General features: G+C 39.5%; 1 protein-coding gene across 2 annotated transcripts in view; it reads left to right on the forward strand.

Moving 5' to 3' along the window:
- The window catches only part of STAC (SH3 and cysteine rich domain), a 253,811-nt gene that overhangs the window by 38,892 nt on the left and 190,202 nt on the right, over positions 1-24,717 (forward strand). The window contains exon 3 of one of the 2 annotated variants that reach the window (XM_048950686.1): positions 7,111-7,225. The exons of the other annotated variant lie outside the window; for it this stretch is intronic. The gene's annotated coding sequence lies outside the window, so the exon portion shown is untranslated. The remainder of the gene's footprint in view (positions 1-7,110; positions 7,226-24,717) is intronic. 2 annotated transcript variants of the gene reach the window in all.

Here is a 24,717-nt window from a genome sequence, read left to right on the forward strand (position 1 = left end):
GATAAATCTTCTTAATCAACCAAGTACTTTTTCAAGATGCTTCTATTCTTTTTCATGTTTCTGCGTTCTTCTCAGGTGTGAACACCAAACTTGGACAAACTAATCTGGTGCTGTACAGAGACCAGCCCAACTCCTTTTTTGATAGTAAGATAGAGCAAGAATGTGGTACTGAACTTCATGTATGTATGAGTTGCACCATTTGGGATAAATGTTTCTTATAAAAAAATATGTTTAATACAAAAATGACTTTCACTGGACGTATACATTCCTCAAAAACAGACTAGTGGAAACATATAGGAAATGAAGAGGAAGAATAGAAGTTATATATGCAACAATAGCACAGTCAACAGGTTTAAAATTAAATTTTATTTTTAGTGACCAAATTAGTAGCTGTGAGAAGTTTAAGTACATTCTACAGGGTCCCCTTAAAATGTGAGTGGTGTCATCTGAGATTGTTCTTGTTTCCATACTTAAGTAATAATAGCAATGTATCTTATAATGCTAAGATATCTTATTTAGAGTCTGTCAGTTCTAATTCTTGAAATGAAAATTTTGGTACTTAAAATCTTTATTTCAAAAGTATTTACTGTGATGCTTCATTTCATTTTTTTCACTTCTTTATAAAGAGTGGTGAGGTGCTGGAACAGCTGCCCAGAGAGGCTGTGGATGCCCCGTCCCTGGAAGTGTTCAATGCCAGGTTGGATGGGGCTCTGGGCAGCCTGGTCTGGTATTAGATATGGAGGTTGGTGGCCCTGCATGTGGCAGGGGGGTTGGATCTTGATGATCTTTGAGGTTCCTTCCAAACCAAGCTATTCTCTGATTCTATGATTTCTTCAAGAGAGATCGGTAGAGGTTTCTTGTTTTGTTTTGTTTTTGCCATTTCGTTATATTTGCTATAAACCCTACTAGAGTAATATCTAGCTCAACAAAGCAGTGCATAAAATTGAGCTAACACCTTTTGTACTTTTGTATCTTCTGGTACCACTCTTCATATTTTTTCCTGAAGTGTCACAATGAAGGAAGGGGCCCCTGTTTCCATTCATTAACTCTGTGTTGAAATATGGCATACGTCTTCCAAGTCTGCCACCTGAATCAAACTATTTCCTCAGCAGATTTCTGTACTATTTCCACCCACACACAAATTAAATTAGACTGTGCTTCCTCTTGTTAATTACTTCATTTGAGAAGGAGAGGAAGTGTCTTTTATGCTTATTATTATGTCTGAATTCTTACCCTCCCTAAACTTTTCATAACATCTGTTTTATAGTTGTCTCATTTGTAAGTAAAATAACTGCTAGTAGAGGTAGCACTATTGCCTGATAGCTGATAGCTACCTTCATGGCTTTTCCTGCTACCTATCACAGCCACAAATATTGCATTAGTTAGCAGCTTCTCCTCTCCCTCCCAGTTAGGAGGAGTTGTCAATCATGCAACAAATGAATGCTGCAGGAAATCCACATTGTGTTCAACACAATATAATTTCCTCATCTAAACCCTTCACCTCTTAAGGAACGAACATAAATCCACACAAAAACCAAAATCTGAACCACTACCCCTTGGCTCTCACTGCCCTGAAAACAAAAAAGCTTGCACCCCTATCTCATGTTCTCAACCTTCTATCTTATTCTTGTGATTAGCATGAGAGGACTTAATCCAAGCAGCTTTCACAGGGAGAGGTTTTGTGACTATGAGACTTAGAGGAAGCTGAAAGCCCACAAAATGGCCCCTGGGAGGATACAGAAGAGGCCATGCACATCCTTTGTTTTGGCTTATTGTGAGCAAGGGGAAGGATAGGCTTTACAGAATGTAAGGGCTGTTCAGTGTCAGAGATGGAGGCGGCTGACTTACAAGGGAGTTTTTGAGCATTTCCTGTTGAACCAAAAATGAAGCACCTGGTACTTGAAAGATTTCTTGAAATGTGAAGTCACTGTGCCTCCAGAAAGGGGGGAAGCTACAGTGAGTTTGTTTCTTCCTGCTGCACATTAGTTATATCAGTCACTATTAAGCCTTAAGTTTAAAGGTATTCACTTCCAGTGTGAATGTAGTTTTTAGTGGGTCTGTCCTACTATTGCAGCATACTGCCCATTTGTGGGTTTCCTTCAGGAAGGTGAGCTTCCAGATGCTGCAGAAAATCAGTCTAGTTTGAATGAAATGTAGAGGGTGCATTCCTGAGCTGTGTTTGAAAATACTTGTATTCATTAGTGTAATGCTCTGTACGATTCCTTTTTGCCCACTGCAGCATTTGACTAAATATTTCAAACTTCAGTCTGTCCCCTGCAGGGGAGTTCAATGCTGAGAGTTGAATCTCTGAAGTCTGATAAGTGTGTGCAATTGTTGGGAGGGGATATGTACAGGTCTTTCCCTCTATGAATGCATCAATAGGGCTTCTGATTCCCAGAGGGCTGCCTATTTTCAAGAGATCAGTAGGAGTTCATCTTTGGTATGCAATGAGCTAGTTAAAATTGTCAGGCTAAACCATGTTACTTCACCTGTGTTCATTTTTTTTTATCTTAGTAAGTTCTCTCTTGCTCCTGAAAGATGCTGATTATCAAAGCAGACAGAGCAATATGTTGTACAGCAATGTGGGTGTGCAGGAGAGGAAGGAGCCGTGCTGCTCAGTGAGAACTCAAGCTTCACATTCACAGCTTAGTGATCTTTCTTCTTTGTGCTTCCAAGTGAGAATTTTAGGAAGTAATAACCACAGCAAGTACCTGGCACAGGTAAAGACAATCCCTATTTGCATGTGGAGAAACAAAACCTAACTGCTTTGGTGATGAACTCAACTGAATCCTGGTATGTCTTAAAGAACATCACACGTCATTAACTGTCACCACATCTTTCTCTACCAGAATTATTCTAACTGGAATTATTCCAGTATCAGATTGACTGTCTCACTAAGTTGTTAATGAGTACCTTCTTATACTGAAAGTACATTAGTGTTGTTTTCTGTGTTTTCCCATGTTCTTAAGGCTTTGAATGAAAATTTTAATACTTTTTTCTGTAAAAAGATTTTAAATTAGGTTATAGCAAGGGTGCTAATTAGTAAAACATGAAAGCGCGTTCCAATGTGTTGCTTGCACTGTTGTTGTCCTCAAGTTGCACACTCAAATTAGACAATTATAATCACTCTTCTGCATCACGTGGGAGCTGTCTAGCAGGTGATGGCATTTGAACTGTAGCTCATTTCCTTTTTGTGATTCCTAATATGCCTTTTCTGACAGTATAGGATAAAATGTACTCCCTCAGTCTGTTTCTTGCAGCTGTAGACATCGTGATTCTACCTGAGAGCTAATCCTTGTGCAGAGGCAGCTAATGTTTTGTCTCAGGACTGCTCATTAAACAAACCTGATCCCCGGACAGCCTGAAGTACAGTGGGGCTCTGGGAAGCAGTGTACTTCAGATCCTGGCCAAGAATGAAAAATGGTAAAGGCCCAATTGCAGCTATGATTATTGCATTATGCATTACCAAGAAGAATCATAGAATGGCCTGGGTCGAAAAGGACCACAGAGATCATCTAGTTTCAGTCCCCTGCTATGTGCAGGGTTGCCAACCACCAGACCAGGCTGCCCAGAGCCACATCCAGCCTGGCCTCGAAATGCATCACTACCCCTGCCTCTCTCCCCACTGCCCCTTTCAAAAAAAAAAATAGTGTTAGTGAATAAGTGAAGACTTTTTTTGTAGTAGAATTCCTTAAGTATGTTAAATATCAGAAAGTAATGCCTCTTATTACGTTGGCCCACAACATCAAAACATCAGAAGTGGATGTTGGTGGTACGGCAGCAGAGGTTAAACTTCCTCCAGTATTCTGTTAAATTTTGTTGCTGTGTGGCAAGTGGCAGCAGTGGGCAGTCTGACAGAACGGTGCTAACACAGAAACGTATCTGGAGCGAAGTTGTGTGTCACTGAATTCCTTCATGTGGAAAAAAAATTGTACCCACTGACACAGTGGATGTTATCACAGTGAAGGCTGGACTACATGGACAATATCTTCCTAGTAATTATGCTATCACTGCAGCTGTAGAAGAGTGGTCACCTCTACTGATGCAGATTTTCAGGAATGTAGCAGGCAGACTTCGGTTCATCACTGGTGAAAATGCATAGTTAATGGTGATGACTGTTGAAAAATGGTGCTCTATAACTCTGAATTTGTTCTATCGAATAGTGTTGTTGTGCCGTTCGTATCTGTTGTAGCTTCTGTGGGAATAAATAGGAAGCCTAGAATGACCTGCATAGCATTCACTTGCAGAATAATGTCTTATCTTGTTGTTTCAGGCTTTCTTTTGCCTAACATTCCAGCTCATATTCTTAAAAGTTGTTTTTGAAGACTATTCTAACTGAATGGTAACCTCTGCTGTCAGAGGAGAGGCCGAAGCTATTACAATGAAGTTAAAATATGTGTCTTATTGTTAAGTCTGTATTCAGTAGTCTGCTGAGCTTAGGGATTCTCTTTCCACTGAATTTTGTGTGCTAACAACAGTAACATTGGTCAGTCTTGTGATTTTATAGTGGAAAAAGGTAATTGGAAACAGATATCACACATCTCTGCTTGCTATTTATTTTTACTGATCTTTCTCCCCTTCAGAAATAACTTCTCACAGTAACTTAGATTAGGTTTTTGTGATGTTCTTTGTTCTCTTCTGCTTTTCTTCCATTTGGTAGCACTCAAATCAAAGCCATGGCAAAGGCAGGGGTGTGGAAAAATGAATATTACTGGAAAAAAAAAAGTGCGATTGGTGTGAGGGATGCTTTCCTGTCAGCGTGGAGTGAGAAACAAACATGTTAGCAGAGAGCTCAGGCTTTCAGTTCAACCGCCTGCTATCTAGTTTGGGTATTTATAGGCAGATGTGGATAAATGCTGCCTTCCAAAAACAAGCGATGATTCAGCTTCCGTTCATAACTTCCAGGTTATAACTCTCAACTAAAGCAAGAAAACTTGTCACTGAAAGTAAGTAGTTCACATTACTTAAGCAAAGTAGCAAAATCTGTAGTAACTAACAATGAAATATTGCCTGTGTCAAAATCGGTAAAGTAAGCAAATTAGTTTCAGTGCTTGATTGGTTAAATCACCATACTAACAGTGCAGAATAATTAGTCCTTGCTGCCCTTCACTAGGGAATCCTACAGCAGTATGTCAAACTTTTAACTGTGATCTAGTGAAGGATTTTCTCCCATATTTAAGGGAGCTAGCATGATCTTATCAGAATCAGATGTCTTAAGTTACACTGCAGTCTTAAAAATATATATATGTATCCAATTTGAGGTAGCTATAAAAACATCTAAAGAAATTTGCTAGCGTAATAAAAACACTCAACATTTGTTCAACTACCAAGTGAAAAAAAGCCTGCAGACTGTTAGTTATCCTGACAGGTACTGAAGGCAGCGTTCTTACTGATTTTGGTAAACAGGGCAATTAAGAATAGCATATTTTGCAACACTAAGACGGAGAACCTCAAATCTTGATAGAGAACATCTATCTATTAAACAAGACAAGATGAAAGCCAATAAACATTTGAAAGAAGTTAAATTTTGTAGATTTACATGCTGAGTGTTTTCATCACAGTAGATGATGTTTCAATGTGTACAATAACTTTTAATTTTCCTTTGGCTTAAAAAAAAAAAAGTAGATAAATATGTAGTATCTTGGTAGGTCTTGTATTTCTGGCAAATCATGACTTTATTTTTCCCTTGTCAGACCCTCACTTTAACATGGGAAATGATGATATTATCTCACGTAGACTAGAATGTGTGTTAGTGTGACTAGTATGTGTGTTAGTCAGTAATTGTGGAATGGTTTTACCCTGATCTGTAGAACAACACAAAAGATACCCGTTCACACAGATTTCAATAAAGGGCTCAAATACATTTTTCTTACATCTGATCTGAAATTACAGATTTAACATTGAGAGCCTACATGCCGTACTGTCCTTTGTAGGTAGAATTTCAGTGAAATAAATGCTTGCATCAGAGTATATTATGCAATAACTCTAGCTATAAATTATCCAAGATCCAAGTTAAGTAAGCAATGATTGAAAGCACCTGGTAGTGTGCTGCAAACCAGTTGGTCACATATTAAATGCGTAGCAATGATCTGTACTGCAGACTTCAATGCAGTGCTTTGTACCACAGATTTTTTTTAACCAGCTGAAAGTTTTTTTTGATGGTAACAATCTGCCATTTTCAAAAGCAAGTAGAGCTGCTGATATATCCAGTTTATGTAGTCTTATGTAGTTATGTAAGTCTTCGATGTAATTATTGCTGCTTCAACTGGGGGTTATAGTTGAAACAATCTTAATAAAGCCTGAGTTCTCCAAACTTAGTAAAATAAGAGATTTAATTCATCCCATACGTACTCATTCCTTCTGAACTAAGCAATCATTTGTAATTTTGAAATCTGAATGTAAATTATGTAATTGAAGAATCCTATTGTGAGGGTGTTCTGCTTATGTGTGCTCACAAGCATGATCCCAGAGAAGTGCTGGGCAGCTGAATCTGAGTAGCGAGCAGCATCTCCCAGTTCCCTCCCAAATACCATGTCTAAGAAATCTTAGTGGGGGAAAAAGAGCTGCAGTAAAATTTTGTCGTGTTTTTGTCAGACATGTTGTGTTCTGTGTAAATTCTGTGAAACTCCTATGAGACAACAATAGTTACCGTTTAGCATAAGGAATTTGATGAAGTCTGGGTATTTTTTTGTTATACCTTACAGCTCAAGACACAGTGAGATGACGGGTGACTTTTAGACATCAGTTCTAGCAGACTAGGTACAGAACCAACATGAATTGATTTCGAGTTTCCTAATGTCTATGTTTCTAGATTCTAGAAAGGGATTGAAATTATTGCCTTTTGGATTTTCAAGAACACCCAAATATTAGTTTCACCCAGAAACTTAAAGTCATACAGAGGAAATACTCCACTGTGATCAACTGGAGGGAAATGTTACTTGGATCTTGACTTTTCAAAATATTCCACTGCAGGAATATGTTGTAGGAGTTTAGTTTCCAGAGACTAGTTTCCTACTTGACTTTGGAAGTTGTTGGTGGAAGTGGTTGACTCTTGATACGGATTTTCTGCTAATATCTATCCTTCCCCTCTCTCCTCCCTCACATTGACAGCAACCCTGATGCTCTGCAATGTCAAATAAGGATGAGGTGCGAACTCGGATTAAATGATTGACAAGCACTGAGATGAGCAGAATGTTCTGCGCTTGGAATCAGTGTTGGTACTCAGGTAGTATACTTTCTTTTCAATGCGCTTGCATACGATTACCAAAAATTACATCCTGAGTAACCACTGGAAGTCATTGATAGATAATTTAGGAAGGAAGCAGGGGAGTGAGGAGGGCAGTCCTTCAGCTGGCATAAACCTACCTTAACTCTTTTGTCATAAGTCACTGATTTTACTACCATGACATCAGTTCATTGAGTTGAGCATCTAAGCCTTTCTTAAAGAGATCATAGTGGCTTTAGTGAAGCTGTGATTTTGTCTGCTCAAAACTGCCCTCTGTAACAATATCTGCCTTCTCATACTGTACACACAAGAACCTGCTTGAAATAGAGTTTCTGCTTTATACCTGAGTGTAGAAAAGTGAGAAGCGGCAGCTGAGCTGCAACCCGGTATCTCAGTACAGAGCCTTTTTTCTCTAGCCATAAATGCTTTCTCAATTGCATCTCAGATTGCATACTTTTGCCTTGACTCAGAACAGTTTTCCACAAAAGTTCAATCAGATTTCCTTCTTTCCTTGAAATCAGTAGTAGTCATGGATGATTAGAATAATTGATTGTATCAAACCTGTGTGCCAAGAAGAGTTGAAGGTATTTTAGTGAGCTTGTGTGACTGGATTTTATAGGCGTGGAGGGCTGAGAAGAGCCCTGGCTCATTTAACACAGCCTTACTTTTCATTTCTGCCTCCCTGTACTGCTAAATGAGGCCTGAGTTTAACAGTAATGGGTAAACTGCTCTCAGTTTACTGATTGCACTCCTGTATGCATGGAACCCAAGTGGTGTTACAGTGGAAATGTATTTATCCTTCACCAACATTCATGCCTTGGATGTGCAGTTCATTTCAGTTCTGCATCTAGTAGCAGTCAATAACATTCTAAGCCCAATTGTTTAAACATACTTACTGTAAATAAGATATAAAACTTGCTGTTGTAAAACTACTACAAAAAAAAAAAAAAAAAAAACAACAGCTCTTGACTTCACAGGGTTGTGTACTCCTGCTGGAAATGTGGATTTAAGCAAGGAATATTGAATATAGGAGCTAACTGTTAGGACTGAAACGCTTTTTACATTTATAATGTAGAAAAGTGGAAAAGAGTTTGGAAAAGTGAAAAGAAGCTGTGTAGTTGTTGAATTATTGATGCCTTTCAGAGGGTCTGGGATTACTGAATGAGTTTGCTGATATCTGATTGCTTATGTAATATAGATTTGTGGTTAGTAATCTCTTTTTTCCAAGTGCAAGTGAGGATGCTAAGCAAATGATGTGCAACATGTGTTCTATCAAAACTGATTTCTTCCCTTCTTGTGTTTTTTCAAATGCAATTAATAATTGTTTGGAAGTACAGCATTGCACTGCAATCTCATCTTTTCAACTATTTGTTCAAAAGCAATTAGCAATAAGCTATATTCATTATTTTCCAGCATGTTTACAAAAAGTCTCAGTATAATTATTCTGAGAATTCTGTAGACCTTCCTTTGTAGCTTTGAAGTTATTCGGAACATCTCTGTTGCAAAAAGCAATATAAATTAATATTGCTTGTAGATAAAATGTTACTTAGCAAGTGCCACACTTTCTTCTCATAATAAGCCTCATCCCAACACTATTTGCATAACAGTATTGTTTCTGACTCCTCAGAGAGGAAGGATTTATAGCAAGTTAGAGATACAAAATTCGAAACAAGATAAAGGTAAAATGTGGAGTTGCTGAAGAAGCAGATTCTTCACTGACTTTTCCATCAGAATGAAGAAACTTTAGCTGATTCTACTTATTGTTTGACTGCTAAAATCCAGAACATATTCTATAATGCTCATAGAAAAAACAAGTAGAGCCTTTTTTCACCAGGTCTCTCAATAGCTTGTGCGTGGATGTTCTTCAGATAACCTTCTTTCTTGTGGTACAGGAGGGAGGAACAGCTCTGGAAAAAGCTGAAGGAGTCAAAGCTTGAGCTATGAACAGAACTCTTCCCTTTTCGTAACATTCCTATTATGCCACCTGTGTTGTGTTGTGGCCCTGATAGATATGTAGACATATATATTATCTGTTGAGCAATATAAGCTTTCCTCATTAAACAACCTCAACAAATTCTTGTATTGGTTACAATTTCAGTACAAACATGCATCTTGCTGAGAAGGGAATGAGTATTAAAAAATAACTAGAGTGGCTTCTGTGAGATGCAGCCACCTTCCACATCAAGATGGAGTGGTGAGAATTTATTTAGGCTGGCATTGTAGCTACGAGTTTTATCAAGTTTCAGTGATAAAAGCCTGTATGAAAACTAGATGCAGATGATCTCTTTTTAAAACAAAAAAAAAGCTTAGATATAGTATTTTTTTTTTTATTCCATAACAGTTGTATTCTCTTTCACAGTGAAATGTAATCAACGTACATTTACATATTTCATGTAATCAGGAACTGGACGCAGGGTCAGAGCACCTAGCCTCATCTTGGTATAGTGAAGCTATCCATGAAAAACAACTGCAGAAATATCTGAAAAGCATGACCTGCAGATTCTTGTTCATTTGTTCTTGAATTCTTTTATATCACAACCTTAGGCGCACTGATTGGAAAAACACCAGTTCTTGATGGAAGGATAAACTTACACAGTCTACTGTTAGCTCTGCCAGTTCTGGGAATGGAAAACACACAATCACAGAATTGTAGGTGCTGGAATACTGGGACCTCTAGAAATCATCTAGACCGACCACCCTGCTAAAGCAGGCTCCCTACACCAGGTTGCACGGGTCGGCTCAGGCAGATCTTGCATATCTTGAGAGAGGGAGAATCCACAAAAGCCCTCTGGGCAGCCTGTTCCAGTGCTCCATCACTCTTACCATGAAGTTCTCATGCACATTTGTGCAGAACTTCTTATGCTTCAGTTTGTGGCCATTTCTCCTTGTCCTATTGCCACATACTGCTGAAAAGAGTATTGCTTCATCCTTTTGCCTCCCACACGATAGATATTTGTAGACATTGATGAGATCTCCTCTCAGTCTACTTCTCTCAAAGCTGAACATACCCAGGTCGCTCAGCCTTTCCTCATAAGAAAGATGCACCAGGCTCTTTATCATCTTCATGTCCCTCTGCTGGACTCTCTCTACATCCCTGTCTTTTTGTACCAGGGAGCCTAGAACTGGAAACAATACTCCAAGTGAGGCCTTTCAGACTGATCCATGTTAATAAGTGTATTGGGCCTGAGGAATCTGTGATGTTTCCTTCTAATGGCTTGGTTTCCTGTGCTTTGAAACTACGTTATTCAAGAGGCTAGGACAAAAATGGTTTAGTGTGTGTATATATATAATATATATTTGTAAATATGTATATATTTATAAAGAAAATCTATTAAAAATATTTCAGAAAATCACAGTTTGCAAAGGTCACAAGAGTTGAGAAACTCTCATTTGACTTGAGAAGTCCATTCTGTTTTGAAGTCTGCAGTGTACATCTTGACATTTAGGTAAACATACCTCATCTAGGTGATAGGAAGATAGTTTGAGTCCACAGAGTACCAAATTTAACCTTTCCCCATCTCTTCTTTTTTTTTTTTTTTTTTTAAATGGAAGATTCCTCTGCTTTTTTTCTTTTGCTGTCAGCAGGAATGCTCCATCTCTTCAGTTTTGGCATCTTTGAGCAAGACTCAGCTTTATCACCTCCTCCTTACAGCTTATTTCATGGGTAAGATCATGCCAGGGCCCCCCATGCTTACTTTGTGAATATACGTCATCAGTATGAGTCTGCACTCCCAGTCCTAACAGAAAACAGCTCAGCTTGTTACCATTTCTAGCATCTTCATCTGTTCCTTGATTTACCACAGCTGTACAGTAGCAATTTCCTTCTATTTCTAGGAGGCACAAAAAAGAAGCACCGTTATGATTTTAAGCCACCAGAAGTGATTCACATCAGCATTACGCTGTGTTTTTCCCTTTCTCCATTCTTCTGTTTGTCAAAGCAGAACATCTTCTAGTATAGGAAGAGACAGTACAGCAAAGCAGTGTGCTTACAGCACTGACTTCCAGTAACTGCAAGCAGGGAGTTGACTTGCTCACTTGATGGGTTCTCTCTTGAACAATGGAATTACGGAAATAGCATCCTACAACTGTTCCAAAGTTCACTGACCCGAGGTGTCAATTAGGAAAGTAGAAGTTCTGACTGAGGGTTTTTCTGTGGTTTGAATACGTGAGGGTGCCCCTGTGGGTTATCTGCTGATTAATGAGGTGCATTCTTACAATCCAATGATTTCTTTGATTACAGATTCCTTTGCAATCTGCCTGTTTGTTTTAACAAGAAAATTCAGTGTGATTGAAGTATCTCCTCAGTCTAACTTCCTTAATAGTCAGAGAAGGGACAGGTGAACAAAAAAGGCAAGATCCTTTCTCCAGTGGGTGGGGATCCCAAAAGAAATCTGAGTTTTCTGGATCTAGAAAAAAAGTTATCATAGTATTGGATGAAATTATATGGCTTAAATGTAACACTTGAGTTGTATCTTATAGAAGCTTGTCAGTTTAATCTCTCTTCGGTATAATTCAGTGTCACCAAATCAGCTTTTACCGATGAAATTTTCCAATAATTTGTTAGTAAATATTGACCAGTTTTGATCTTTGTCATACATCCAGACAGGCGAAGAGGGTATTGCTTTTTTTGAGAAGGGTGATCTGAACTTTTTTGTGAACATGTTCTGTTCTGTGTCAGCTAGAAGGGAGGATAGAAGCTATTAAAACTAGTTGTCTTAAATGAATTGAGGTGGGCATGATCAAAATGCCTTCACATCCTTCTGGAAAAAGGAGTTTTGTCTATCTCCACTTTCTTTTGTTGCAGCCGGAAGAGAATGTTTTTCTTTATACTCAGATCTGTCTTCATTGCTATGAATCATTGAATCAGCCTGCTTTGTTTTGAACTTGTTTTTTGTTTGCTTTTTTTCCTCTTAGTCTGCCTTATAAGTAGTTTGTGTGGTGAGAACTGTGAGTTAAGGAGTTGTTTTGATTCTGTTCTAGTATAAGTAGATTTTTTTCATTAAAACTAAATGTTAAAGAGCAAAAGGTGACCAGTCATTCCTAATAGTTAGCATCACTAAATGCAATCTGTGATTCAATTAATGTTCTGTTAGGAAAGCAAAAGTCCAAAACACACTGACCCACAGGGAACATCAGGTACTTGTTAGTGTTAAACTGAACATTAATAATATAATTGTGTGTTTGGAAACTATGACAACAGTAAGGAGTGGCAATTAAAATAATATTCTATTATCTATAGATATTAATTTTTTCCCATATCTTCACTTGATCCCATTGGCAGATAACTCACCCTAAAACTATGAGTGTGGCATGGAAAGGGAAAATGTGTCATAGGAGAACTGGGGAAAGCAAAGCGTGAAGCCAAGGTGAGACCTCCCCCCCCCCCCCCCCCCAAGGAGCTGCTTAAGCTGAAGGTTAAAAATAAAAAAGCTTGGAAAATTTTAGTCATAATGGAGGTACAAAATTGTCAGCCAGCTGTCTTCAGGTTCTGTAGTCATTAAAAGCTTCCAATAGGAAATCAGAGGCATAGTTTACCTTGAGAAGATTCTCCTTTACTGAGAGTTTTCAGGAACAGCGTTTGCTGGGAAGACTTTTCCTCTTTGTGGTATGGACAAGGAGGATTACAATGGGATAAAGTCATCAACAACATTTATTGAAGATATAATTTGGATCTCTGGTGCTCTCAGTGAAGCTGAGCAATAAACAAATAGGGCGATTTTCATCTCACAGTTGACTAATTCCAAATGTGGCCTAAGCTGGTAACGCCAGTGGCGTGAGTAGTTGGCCAGTTTATTCTTCCAGAAAGTCATGGTTCTCAATAATTGCTTACAAATGACAGTCACCTTAACAGGTTGGTAGCAGTAAATATATTTGTGTTTGCAGAACTAATAATACCATGAAGTAGTGAAATAGAAGCATCCTCTGAAGTGTAGAGTTTGTACCTGGAGAAACGATGAGTCCCAGGATGCTAACCAGCCACTGTAGTGTGCAATGACTCGTTCTGCACTATGCAGGGTTTTCTATCCTACAGCCATTTTAGCAGTATATTTTTTGGCAAATCCCAAGTATTCTGACTCTGAGAATCTATGTGATCATGAGTCTCAGGAAAAAAAAAAATCTCTGCTAAGAATACTATAAGCAAACTGTCAAAGTGGCCAGCTTTTGTGTTTGATTGCCAGTTTGTGGATAATTATTTCCTATATTTTGAATGCCAATTGTGGATATCTTCTGTTTTTATATCCTTGGTAAATGCATAGTGGCATCTTTATTCAGTTTCTGGAGTGTGGTCTGAAGACTTACAACCTCCATGCTCCACCACCTCCCCCAGAAAAATGCATCTTGCTGTTTGCAAGCAGTCTGGTCTTTGCCTGATGTAAAGCAGCATTCCTAATGAATTTGTGGTGGTGAACTGTTTTACAATTCAGCCTGTTAAAATACCAGCTGAAATCTGGCGACTTGCTGAACTTCTTTTTACCTTTTTTGGTCCCTCTTGCAATTTTGTTCTTCAAATTAATGTATTATTTAGTTAATATTAGAACAAGCTGAGTGCAGTGTCCGAAGATATCACCCTCCAGTAATCACACTACCTTTTTCAGTAAAAGCTGTTTTTGTATACTCCCCTTTCGTGCAATTTGAATCCTACTCTTAAAGGATGATGGGGGGGGAAAAAAAGAGAAATAATGACTTTTCCTCAGTGTAACCTCTTAAGTGAAATTCAGGACTGTTATGATTCCAGGGGGGAAAAAGGTAGAAACACAATGAAATGCATGCAACAAACAGATCTGTGGCAAAGTGCTAACGCTGATTATTACACAAAGTAATTCTAACAGGAAGATATTAATTACTGACAGGTGACTTTAGGATATCTTTCCCAGCTAGCATTTTTTTTTTTTTTCAAGTAATGGAGTTATAAAGCAAGCTAGCTTTCTGATGTACAATTGGATTAGGTAGTAGATGGCAATTTCACAGTCTCACATTTTTTGTGGCAAGAAATAGTCATTCTGTTCTACCTCCAAAACCTTGCAAGCTCAATCCATGAGTGGGAAAGTACCTACAGTAGAAGGAGAGCTGCATCCATTGAAGGCCCCTTTAGCACAAGGTGGAAGAAGGAGCTCTGCTCCAGAGTTAGAGGCAGTGGGTGAAAAAGCCAGCCCAAGGAATGAGAGAGATGAATTCCTCCTCTGCTTTATTGCAGCAAATGTAGAAGAAAAAAATATAGGAATGCTGCTTTGAGGACAGTTTGAAATTTTGAAGCAAGTAATACTTAAATTGAGTTAGTCTTTGAATTGCGAGGATGTGTTTGGAGCTAATGTGGGGCTGTATAAAGCTAATAGTAGTGCCTTCTATGCCATTTGACCTACCCTTTCTCCCTCATACCAGTACAAGGACAGTCATAATCAAAGTGTAAGGGTTGCAGGTGTCTAGACCTGAATATGGGAGCGTTGCTGAGCATGGTATCCATCACTACCTGACTGCATGGCACTTCTTGTTTTCACACATTTCCACTCAATTATTTCTGTGTTTTCTGCCAAGGAAAGTGATTTGTCCAGTGTATGTCTGATCCAAACAGCAGCTCTAGCCTTTAACTGAATATCCATATGTTTCAGATTCCTCAACCGTGCACCAAATTCTCTGTCAGCTGCACAACACCATTTCTTGTGGAATTATCTATAGGGGAGTCATTAAGTCACCTTAATCTTCCTGTTTCCCCAGCTGGATGCTGCAACTATGCAAGGGATAGGAAACACTGTGCTACCATTCATCCAAAGGGGAAGAGTCAGAGAACATCTGTCTTTGTCTATCCTGACTGAGAAAAGGAAAAATGTTTTAGCTTATGTGGATATGGTTGTTTTCTCTTTTCTAGGAGATAGATGAACAAGGAAGGTAGCTGTTAATACTGCCAAAGTATTGCATATCATACTAGAAAGTGGACCTTTTGGTGACAAGCTAAAATGACGCTTCTGAGGCAAACGGTGTAATTTCCCATTGAACTGCAGAAGAAGCTAACATGGTAGCAGCTTTTTTGTGGCATTACGTAGTTAAACATGCTGCAAGCAGTCAAAGATTCTGTTTTGGTTGTTAGTCTTGCATCTACAGTTAAATAGCCACTTAGTCTAACTGCCCCCTTTTGCTTCATATTCATTTGAACATCCTACAAGGCCTTTTCCTTTAATTCGTTTTCTGTTCTCTCAAATTACATATGAAAGCTTCAGTTCTTACTGAGGCTTCCATGCAAGTGTATCAACAAGCTCTGCTCTCATTCACTGCAGCTATAAAACCTGGTTCTATCAGTGGCTCCCTTTTCTTGTTTTTAGTTTCGCTTGAGTGATACATGTCAGCTTATTTCTACAGCAGCTAAGCATACTGGTGTATGTTTCACTAGTCCAGTTATACTGTTGTTAAAATTTCTGGGTTGTTTTTCTTAGTTTTTTTTTCATGACTTCATTCTGCAATGGTTACCTGTACCCTGCAGCCCAGGGACTTCAAAGATTTGGAGCTCCACTGGAAGGCTGCAAACTGCTAAAATATATTAGCTGCATGTTCTTCTGAGACATGATTCACCTAGGTAGAATGTTTATATTCAGGAGAAAACTGTTGTAGCAGTGGTTGATGTGACAAATGGTTTTATAAATGCAGCTCCAGATGGATCCAACAGTGGGTAGAGTCCATCTGAATGAAGGGTTTGTCAATATAATCATTTGTTCTGTGATGCCATTAGTCACAATTCTGTGTGATGCTGTGAGTATGGAGTTTGGAGGTGAGATAGTTTTCCAAACAATTATAAGCAATTTGGCAAAATAATAAGAATCCTGAAGCCATAGGAAAAAGAGCTATATATCAGCCTATCTGATGATTTGAGAATAATTAGGGATTTAGAAATCATTTAACAGCTTCATGTAGGCAACATGTTTTCTAAATCAAGTCTTGCTTATATCTTCTATGCGTTTTGTTTCTCCTGGAGAAATTCTTTGTACTTCAGACAGAGAAGTCATGGGATTTCCCAGTGATGGTGATTGTGGCTGAAATACACAGAACTCAAGAGAGGCCACAAGACACTTTGAGTGCATCCTTTCTAACAGAGCTGTATGTGCACTAGAATGATGCTTGAGGGGAAAAAAAAATAGATAGGACCTGTTGGGTGATGCCTTCATCACATTTTTATTTTTTCCTTCTCTGGGCAGTGCTGACCCATATGCTGAAAATGGATTGTCTTGCTACTGAATTGTCTCCTAGTATAGACATTTGATAGGAGCTGCCCCATCTAAGCTGGACAGTAGCCAACTGGATTGGTGGTGAAAGAAGTCTCTGGTACAGTTGTATCTAGTCAGTGTTAAACTCTACCTAGTTCTGGTAGACTAGACTTGTGTTTTCTTCTTTTAAATTGTCCTGTCAAATTCTGCTAGATCCTCAGCAGATCTAAGTCACTATTGCACCTCTTATAACAATATACTACTATAGTTTTTCCCAGCCAGGCATTTGTCACTGAATGTTGAATCTAAAGATGTAAGAAAAAACTGGAGAACTCCTCTAATTTGCTGCTTCTGATCCTTGTTGTTAACTTCCATTGGCTTCGTGATGGCTTGCACAGTCACATCAGGAAATGGGTGTGCAGGGAACTGGGAAACATCAATATTGTCTAGATAATTGAGAGGCGTGCCAATGTGTGGGTGTTTTATAAAGGATTATATGTGAATTGGATAGATAGGGAGTCTTTGGCAGGAGGGCAGGAAAAGCAAAATAGTTGTTCAGATCCCTCCTAATAGCCAGATTTGCTGCTGTTGGAGAGGATTTTGTTCACTTAGAGTAATGATAGATAGGTTTTTACCACAGAAAGAGATCAAAATACACTTATCTGTGAGACTGGCCATCACAGTGAGAGCTGGGAAAAATAAAAAGACCTACTGCACATGTTCTCAGACTGCCAGAACTGGAGTTTGTCCCTATAGCCATAATGAAGGCCTTGAAATGAAGGCTAATTACAGCTACGACTTGGACACCATCACTTCAGAAGTGTTTCTGGAGAGCCAGTCAGTTGCATTTGGTAAGCTAAGCCATATACTGAGTTGGAGAATCATGTCCTATGCCACTGTGTCCCATCAGTGCTTTTAGAGAAGCTTTTGATGGTGCCAGGCTGGATGGGTTCACTTAGTGGTACAGTTTGCAGCAGCAGGGCTGTCACGTACCAGTTGGTGGCACAGAAATGGAGGGAGTGGCAAGCATTAATGCTTTGAGAGCAATGCTCCTGGGCTCTGAGCTCTTAAGGAGGGCTTTTCAGCTGGGATCTCAAAGGATAGGTTGGTACATCTCAATTGAAAGTACAGAATTCATTTTGAAGGAAAAGCCAAATAAAAGATGGGAAGTGTTCAGGAGTCCAAAGGAAATAGGCAGAATTAATTTAAGCCTTTCCCAGGTCATTGCATGGCTATAATGTATTCTCCACAGAGAACCTGGGATGAGTCAATGCTGAAGGGTGAAGAGCTGTAGCCCTCTTAGAGGAGTGGGTGGACATGGTAGGGAAGGAATGGGATTCCATTCCATTCCATGGTGGTGGGAATATTGTCTGCCTTTCTCTTGGCAGAAGATTCCTGAAATTTCCACCTCTAATGAGCATGGAAAAGTATTTATCCCTTTCTCTGTAGAGCTAAATCTCAAAGAGTTTTGTCATGTCTCTCCCCAGTTGTCCTTACTTTAAACTAAATAACCCAAATTCTTCAACAGTTCCTTATGGGATATTCTTTTCCAGTTGTCTCAAAATTTCTCTTCATTGTCTTTCAGACTCTCTTTAGTTAGACTTTATCCTTCTTGAATTATACTAATTGCATGCTAGCCAAGGCCTTACTGATAAAGCAGAATTGCTTCATCTTACGGACAATAATTCCACTACGTTCCCATATGGACTTTTAATGCAAATTTTAGTCTCATGTTTGGCTTGTGATGATGTCTCAGTTTCTTTCTGGAGTAACAATGCTAATCATTCCCCATATGGTGCGTGAACAGCCAATTATCCCTGCCTTTGTTTTTCTCTTAATGGATTATACCCTTTTTCTTACGCTAGACAAATGGTTTTACTTTCAAGATAGCTTTGAATTCACTTCCTGTTCTGCGGTATGCTTCTAACCCCTCTAACTTGCTGAATTTGCAGATTAAATGAGCACTTCTTGCTCATCGTCTCCAAACCATTAATGTAAATTTGAATAGCCTCAGGCCCAGAGCACACCTCTGCAGAATTTCTTAGATGTATCCCACTGGTCTCAATCTCAACCTTTGATAGGTACTTTCTAAATGCAATTCACTGCTCATTTATGCACCTGACTGGTAGTGTTACCTATTAGCTTTTATGTGGTAATTTCAGGCATACAGAGAGAGCAGTAATAGTTCCTCTAAGTTGTCACGTGACCGAATGGAGCATTTGGTCCTCTTGTAAGACAGACTTGTAATTTTTCTGAATTTCTTGTGGCCCTTCTCTGCTACTACCTCAGTGAAAATGCATTATTTTCCTGAATATGAATGGCCAAAATTACAGTCATTATGCCAGACGTCTCAGGATGCTGATTAATCTTTCTCTTTCGACTGGAAATACATTTCTAATTACATCAGGGATCTTATTTGTCTTGTTCTGGGGTAAATCCAATCACTGGCTGGTAGTCATTCTGTGATTGATAACAGGTGGTTCTTCCCCTTTGGTTTTCATTTCAGGAATCATTTGTTTACTAAGCTGTAATTCTTCTTTCCTAGCCGTGGGAAGAAGGGGGTTAAAATAATTTAATGATGTGATTCAGTTTTCATAGTAGCATCCCACAGGATAGATTATATTGGTTAGTGAGAATGATGATCTGAATGCTCCTAGACTTAATTTTTGCTGTAATCTTTTGTCTCCATTTGAAGACGCTGTAACGACTGAAAACTAAAACAGAGTTGACTGATACTTTGATATTGTATGAAAAACCTAAGAGCTAAATGGGAACAAATTTAAATGCCCAGGTGACATCTTTAAATTTCATTGGAATAGAAAGCATGATGGAAATGTTATATCCTGCAGCTAAATTAAATAGTCTCTAGTTTAATAATGGTAGTTTATTAAAATGAGCTAATTTAAATTGTTAGCATGCGTATCACAGGTTTAATGCCATGACCCTTGTAAGGTGATTTAAATGACTCAAGTTACTCTCCCTAGCACTAGTCATAGTGCTGACGTGATTTAGACAGGCTGCTTGCTAATGGCAGAGGACTTTCTCCTGCTGGCTGCATCACTAGTTCTCCTGCACTCATCAGGATGAACCACAACAAAGGCATGATAATTCCTTCCCATTGCCCAGTCCAGACTGCATGGCAGTGTGCTGTGGCTTGGATTTGTCCAGCCTGAAAGCTGGATCTTCTCAACAGACAAGAAGTGAAAATTTTGCAGTAAGGTACCATGGACATAAACTGCTGCGTGTCGTTCTTGTATTTATTGGACCAGCTTTTCATCTGATACTCATTCCTCAAGTAATGGAATAGCAAGCACTGATTTTTCTCTCCTGAGCTATGTTTGTACAGATTAGTGAAGCTTCCATCTGGAACAGCAGACACTTGCATTTTATATGCAATAACTAGTCCACATTGATTGTAATTTTCTCAAAGAGATACAACCTGATCAACCAATAACCAAAGAGCTTGGCTGCCATCAACTTGCTATGGGATACTGAGCCAGATCATTTTAGCTCCCTGTGTTTAAGCTTGTTCCTATGTAAAATAGGAATGATAAAGCGTTTGAACCAGTGGATAGAGCTTTAAAATCTACAAAGGAAACACAATTATGGAAATAAAGTAGTCTGTACTTACTTTTTGACATTTAAAGAGTTGTAAACATGAGAAAGATATGAAGCTCATGTATTTACATGAGATGCTACAAGTTAAATTATGGGAAAAAAGGAAAGCCCATTAACTGGAAATGAAGCTCACTGTAATGATATTAGCTCTTTAGCAGATTAAATTGTGGGATTAAGTTTGGCCATTTAAGAATTAAATTACCTTTTATTGTTAGCCTTGTTCAATGATATAATTTAGGACCTAGCTCCCTCCTCATTTCTTACTCACTGCCTTCTACAGATATGTGCATGGGAGAGCTGTTCTCCTTAACATGAAAATACGGCCATCTCCCACTCTGATGTATATTGTACATTTAGTTGTACTCTGACTTCTGTCTGAGTCATTTACCTGCATTTCCAGTACAGCTCCTCAAAACTACTTTGAGGAAGATTTGAGTGCTTCCAGGGAGACAAAAGGGATTAGAGGATGTTGGAGGGATTCAAAACTTTGCAAGTGAAGGAGCTGGAGTCTGGGAAGAACAGTGCAGGGACTTAGAGCAGGAGATTCTGGCCCTATGAACAACTTTATCTGTCCCGTAGGCTCTGAAATGGTATTTATCCTGTTTCATTCACTGGCTGATGTAGATACTTTTGTGATTTTCTAGAACCTTTTACATTGTCTATTGGCTCTTTGATAGGAATTTTACTAGAGCTTGACTTCTAATAACTTTCCCCTAGATTTTCCCTAGGATCAATTTTGGAATCTCTGTAAGAACTGCATTAGTTTCCCCTAACCAACATCAGCATGCAGGAATGAGCCTGTTTCATTTGACCTGCCTTCCTGGCCAGCTTTTGGCATAGTTCTTGGGGCCACTTCCCATTGTAGAAAGCTGCTAGCTCCAGGGAAGGAATTAAGCTATCAGAACTGGAGGAGTACTGCTGGATAACCATTTTGCCAAGAAACATAATGGTTGCTACGTGTCACTGCTTTATATAAAGTCGTAAATCCATTTTATTTGATTATTTTTTCTACTACAATTAGCAGAATACTTAATTTTTCCTGTTAGTTTTATAGGCGTTCTTTTCCATGAGCAATGAATAAGCTCACAGGGTGGTAAAAAAAAGTATGGCAAAAAGCAAGAGAGCTTCATGGTTTCAGAAATGATGTTAATATATTCAAGTCTATATTCTGCTTTGAGCCTGAAGTGTATAGAGATAAATCCTTCACTCCCTGTTCTGCCCTGAAAATAATTAGAATGTGTTTTATATCAACAGAGTAGTGAAAGATGTGCTAATGTTTTAATTTTGTATCTTGGGAATTAATGGCACACTTTTTGTTACATACACTGAGGAGACTCTTCTCACAGGTACTTGGTAGCGTACTGTGATCCCATAAACTTTTACCAAGGTAAATAACTTGACAAATAGCTTTTACTCTCCTTTAGAAGTGCTTGCTGGGTCCAAATCTAATTGCCAAAGTTGTCTGTGACTGAAGAGGAAGGATGAAAAGAACAAGTAAATTGACATTCATTAATTTACTGGGACTTTGTCCAAAAAAGTGTCCTGGATTTTCTATCCTGAGAGGGGAAAACAATTACAGAAACCTTAATGGAAAACAGATCTTTGCAAAAAGATTGGCATTTCTGAGATACATTGGAGTTCTAAATAAAGATTGACATTTTATCACTGGAAACCAATATAGGTGGGCTGTTCTGAAAGTAATGCCTCCTATTTTATTCTGTCAATCAGTGATGTCAGAGATGGATGTTACAGAAGCTGGCACAGCAGCTGTGAAGTAGTGTGTCACCTACACCAGTGCAGGTTTTTATGAGTGTGGCATGCAGGCTTTTGTTCATTTGTGGGGAAAATGCATAGGTAGTGATGACAACTATGTTGAAAAAATAGTGTTTTGTAGCTGAGAATTTGCTCTATCAAATAGTGTTAGTGTGCTCTTTCTGTCTGTTGTATTTTCCATGGAAATAAATTGGAGGCATTCCTTTTGGAGCGACCTACATATTTCAATATCATCACTAGGAAAGTGGTTGTAATACAGACAGTGACTGTATTCTGCTAGAAGTGGTGATGAACATCACCCACCCAGAAAATAAGAAACTGGGGGAAAGGGGTACAATGGGAGAGTTCATTTTTGGTTTGCGTAAGCTCAGAAATTTAGCAATAGCAATCAAAAGAGCGTGAAATTTACCTAGTGAACTCCAGTGGCAGCCAAATTTTAGGAACAAAGCTTGCAGCGTACAGTCAGCTTCTGTGCAACTTTCCAGAAAGATAGTGGTACTACTAAGAGAGCTGTTGCTTTGCAGTAATTCCTTTTTATGTAAGTAGTCATCAGTGAGGCCATGTAATCTCCCTCCGCCCCTGCTGTTCTTCCACTCAGCAGCACTCTGCCAGTCACCCACACAGTGACTCACCCGAGAGCCCTTTCTGCTATATACTTAGGAAAAGGTTAGAAACATTAAGCTGTTCCTTTCCTGTTCTCTCTCTCCCCCTTCCCTGTTCATAAAATCACTCATAGATTTTTGGCACAGCTCTTTTTGTTCTCCCTCAGAAAACTTCTTTTTCCTATAAAGATAAATACTGTCACGGATTTGACCAGATCAATCTATGTCCGTGACAGGGGCGACAGGCCTCTGCCCTCCCCCCCCCACCCCAGTCCCACAAAAATGGGAAGGAAGGAAGGGAGGAACAGAACAGCGGCAACAATCTATGGAGGAAAACTTATTTTACTATAATATCGGAATACAAGATAACACAACAGATACAATTTAATTGCAATTGAGATTAATAAATCAGACAAGATGAGAGAGAGAGTTCCCGGGACCGATTCAAACCTGAAAAGCTTGGAACGGCTAGGAAAGCACCCTCCAGCACCCACTGCAAGGCAGCAAGAGAGCGCCCCCCCCCACCCGGAAGAGCCAGATCCCGTGACTTCTGTAATGTACAGGGATAGGTACCTGGGATTGGGGCAGTGACACTTTAATGCCCCGTACACTACATGATGTTTTGATGTGGAATACTGAAACCCAAAAACAAAAACAAAACAAAAACAAAAAACATGGAACCATGACATTCCACCTCTTATTCTACATCGTTACATCATGCTTAAAATATATATACATATATACAAACAAACAAAAAATGATTAAAATGCACACATGGCTATATACATATACATAGAATTAGTAACTGCATTCCCCCGGCATCAAGTTTCCTTGTGGTACACACTGGACATCCCCATTCTTCTGCATCACCCACCAAGTGGATCCTGGTCCCTGGGCAAAAACTGCACCACGGAGAGGTTTGCCCTTTCCAGAAGCTGGAAGAACCCAAACTGCCTTTCCTAACATGTTCTTTACATGTACAACAGGGACTTTATCTCCCTCTACGGCATGTAGGGAACTGGATTGATTAGGACCATCACGATTAATAGATCCTCTGGTATTGACTAACCAGGTGGCTTCTGCCAAATGCTTCTCCCAGTGCTTAAATGTTCCTCCACCCAGTGCTTTTAGCATCGTTTTTAACAATCCATTGTATCGTTCAATTTTACCAGAGGCAGGAGCATGATAGGGAATATGGTAAATCCACTCAATGCCATGATCTTTGGCCCAAGTATTTACAAGAGAATTTTTGAAATGAGTCCCATTATCTGACTCAATCCTTTCTGGGGTGCCATGTCGCCACAGGACTTGTTTCTCGAGACCCAGTATGGTGTTTCGGGCGGTAGCATGGGGTACTGCATATGTTTCAAGCCATCCAGTGGTTGCCTCCACCATAGTAAGCACATAATGCTTACCATTGCGAGATCGTGGCAAGGTGATATAATCAACCTGCCATGCCTCCCCATATTTGTACTTTTGCCATCGCCCTTCCTCCCACAGAGGTTTCATCCTCTTGGCTTGTTTGATGATGGCACATGTTTCACAGTTATGAATAACCTGTGCAATGGCATCCATAGTTAAGTCCACCCCTCGGTCTCTAGCCCATTTGTATGTTGCATCTCTCCCTTGATGACCTGAGGTCTCATGGGCCCACCGAGCCAGAAATAATTCACCCTTGTTCTGCCAGTCCAGATCTATTTGAGCCACCTCAATTCTGGCAGCTCGGTCTACCTGATGGTTATTTTGCTGTTCTTCAGTAGCCCGACTCTTGGGCACATGAGCATCTACATGGCGCACCTTTACAACTATAGTCTTTGTTCGGGCAGCAATGTCTTTCCACAGTTCAGCAGCCCAAATAGGTTTACCCCTTCTTTGCCAGTTATTTTGCTCCCACTGCTGTAACCACCCCCATAAGGCATTCGCTACCATCCACGAGTCAGTGTAAAGATAGAGCATTGGCCACCTCTCCCGTTCAGCAACATCTAAGGCCAGTTGGACAGCCTTTACCTCTGCAAATTGGCTTGATTCGCCTTTCCCTTCAGTGGCCTCTGCAACTCGTCGTGTGGGGCTCCACACAGCAGCTTTCCATCTGCGATGCTTTCCCACAATACGACACGATCCATCTGTGAACAGGGCATATTTCTTTTCATCCTCTGGTAGTTCATTGTATGGTGGGGCTTCTTTAGCACGTGATACTTCTTCTCCTGGTGGTGTTCCAAACTTTTTACCTTCAGGCCAGTCCATGATGACTTCTAGGATTCCTGGACGGCTGAGGTTCCCCATCCGTGCTCGTTGTGTAATCAGTGCA

Source organism: Lagopus muta, chromosome 7, assembly GCF_023343835.1.
Source record: "Lagopus muta isolate bLagMut1 chromosome 7, bLagMut1 primary, whole genome shotgun sequence".
Taxonomy (NCBI): domain Eukaryota; kingdom Metazoa; phylum Chordata; class Aves; order Galliformes; family Phasianidae; genus Lagopus; species Lagopus muta.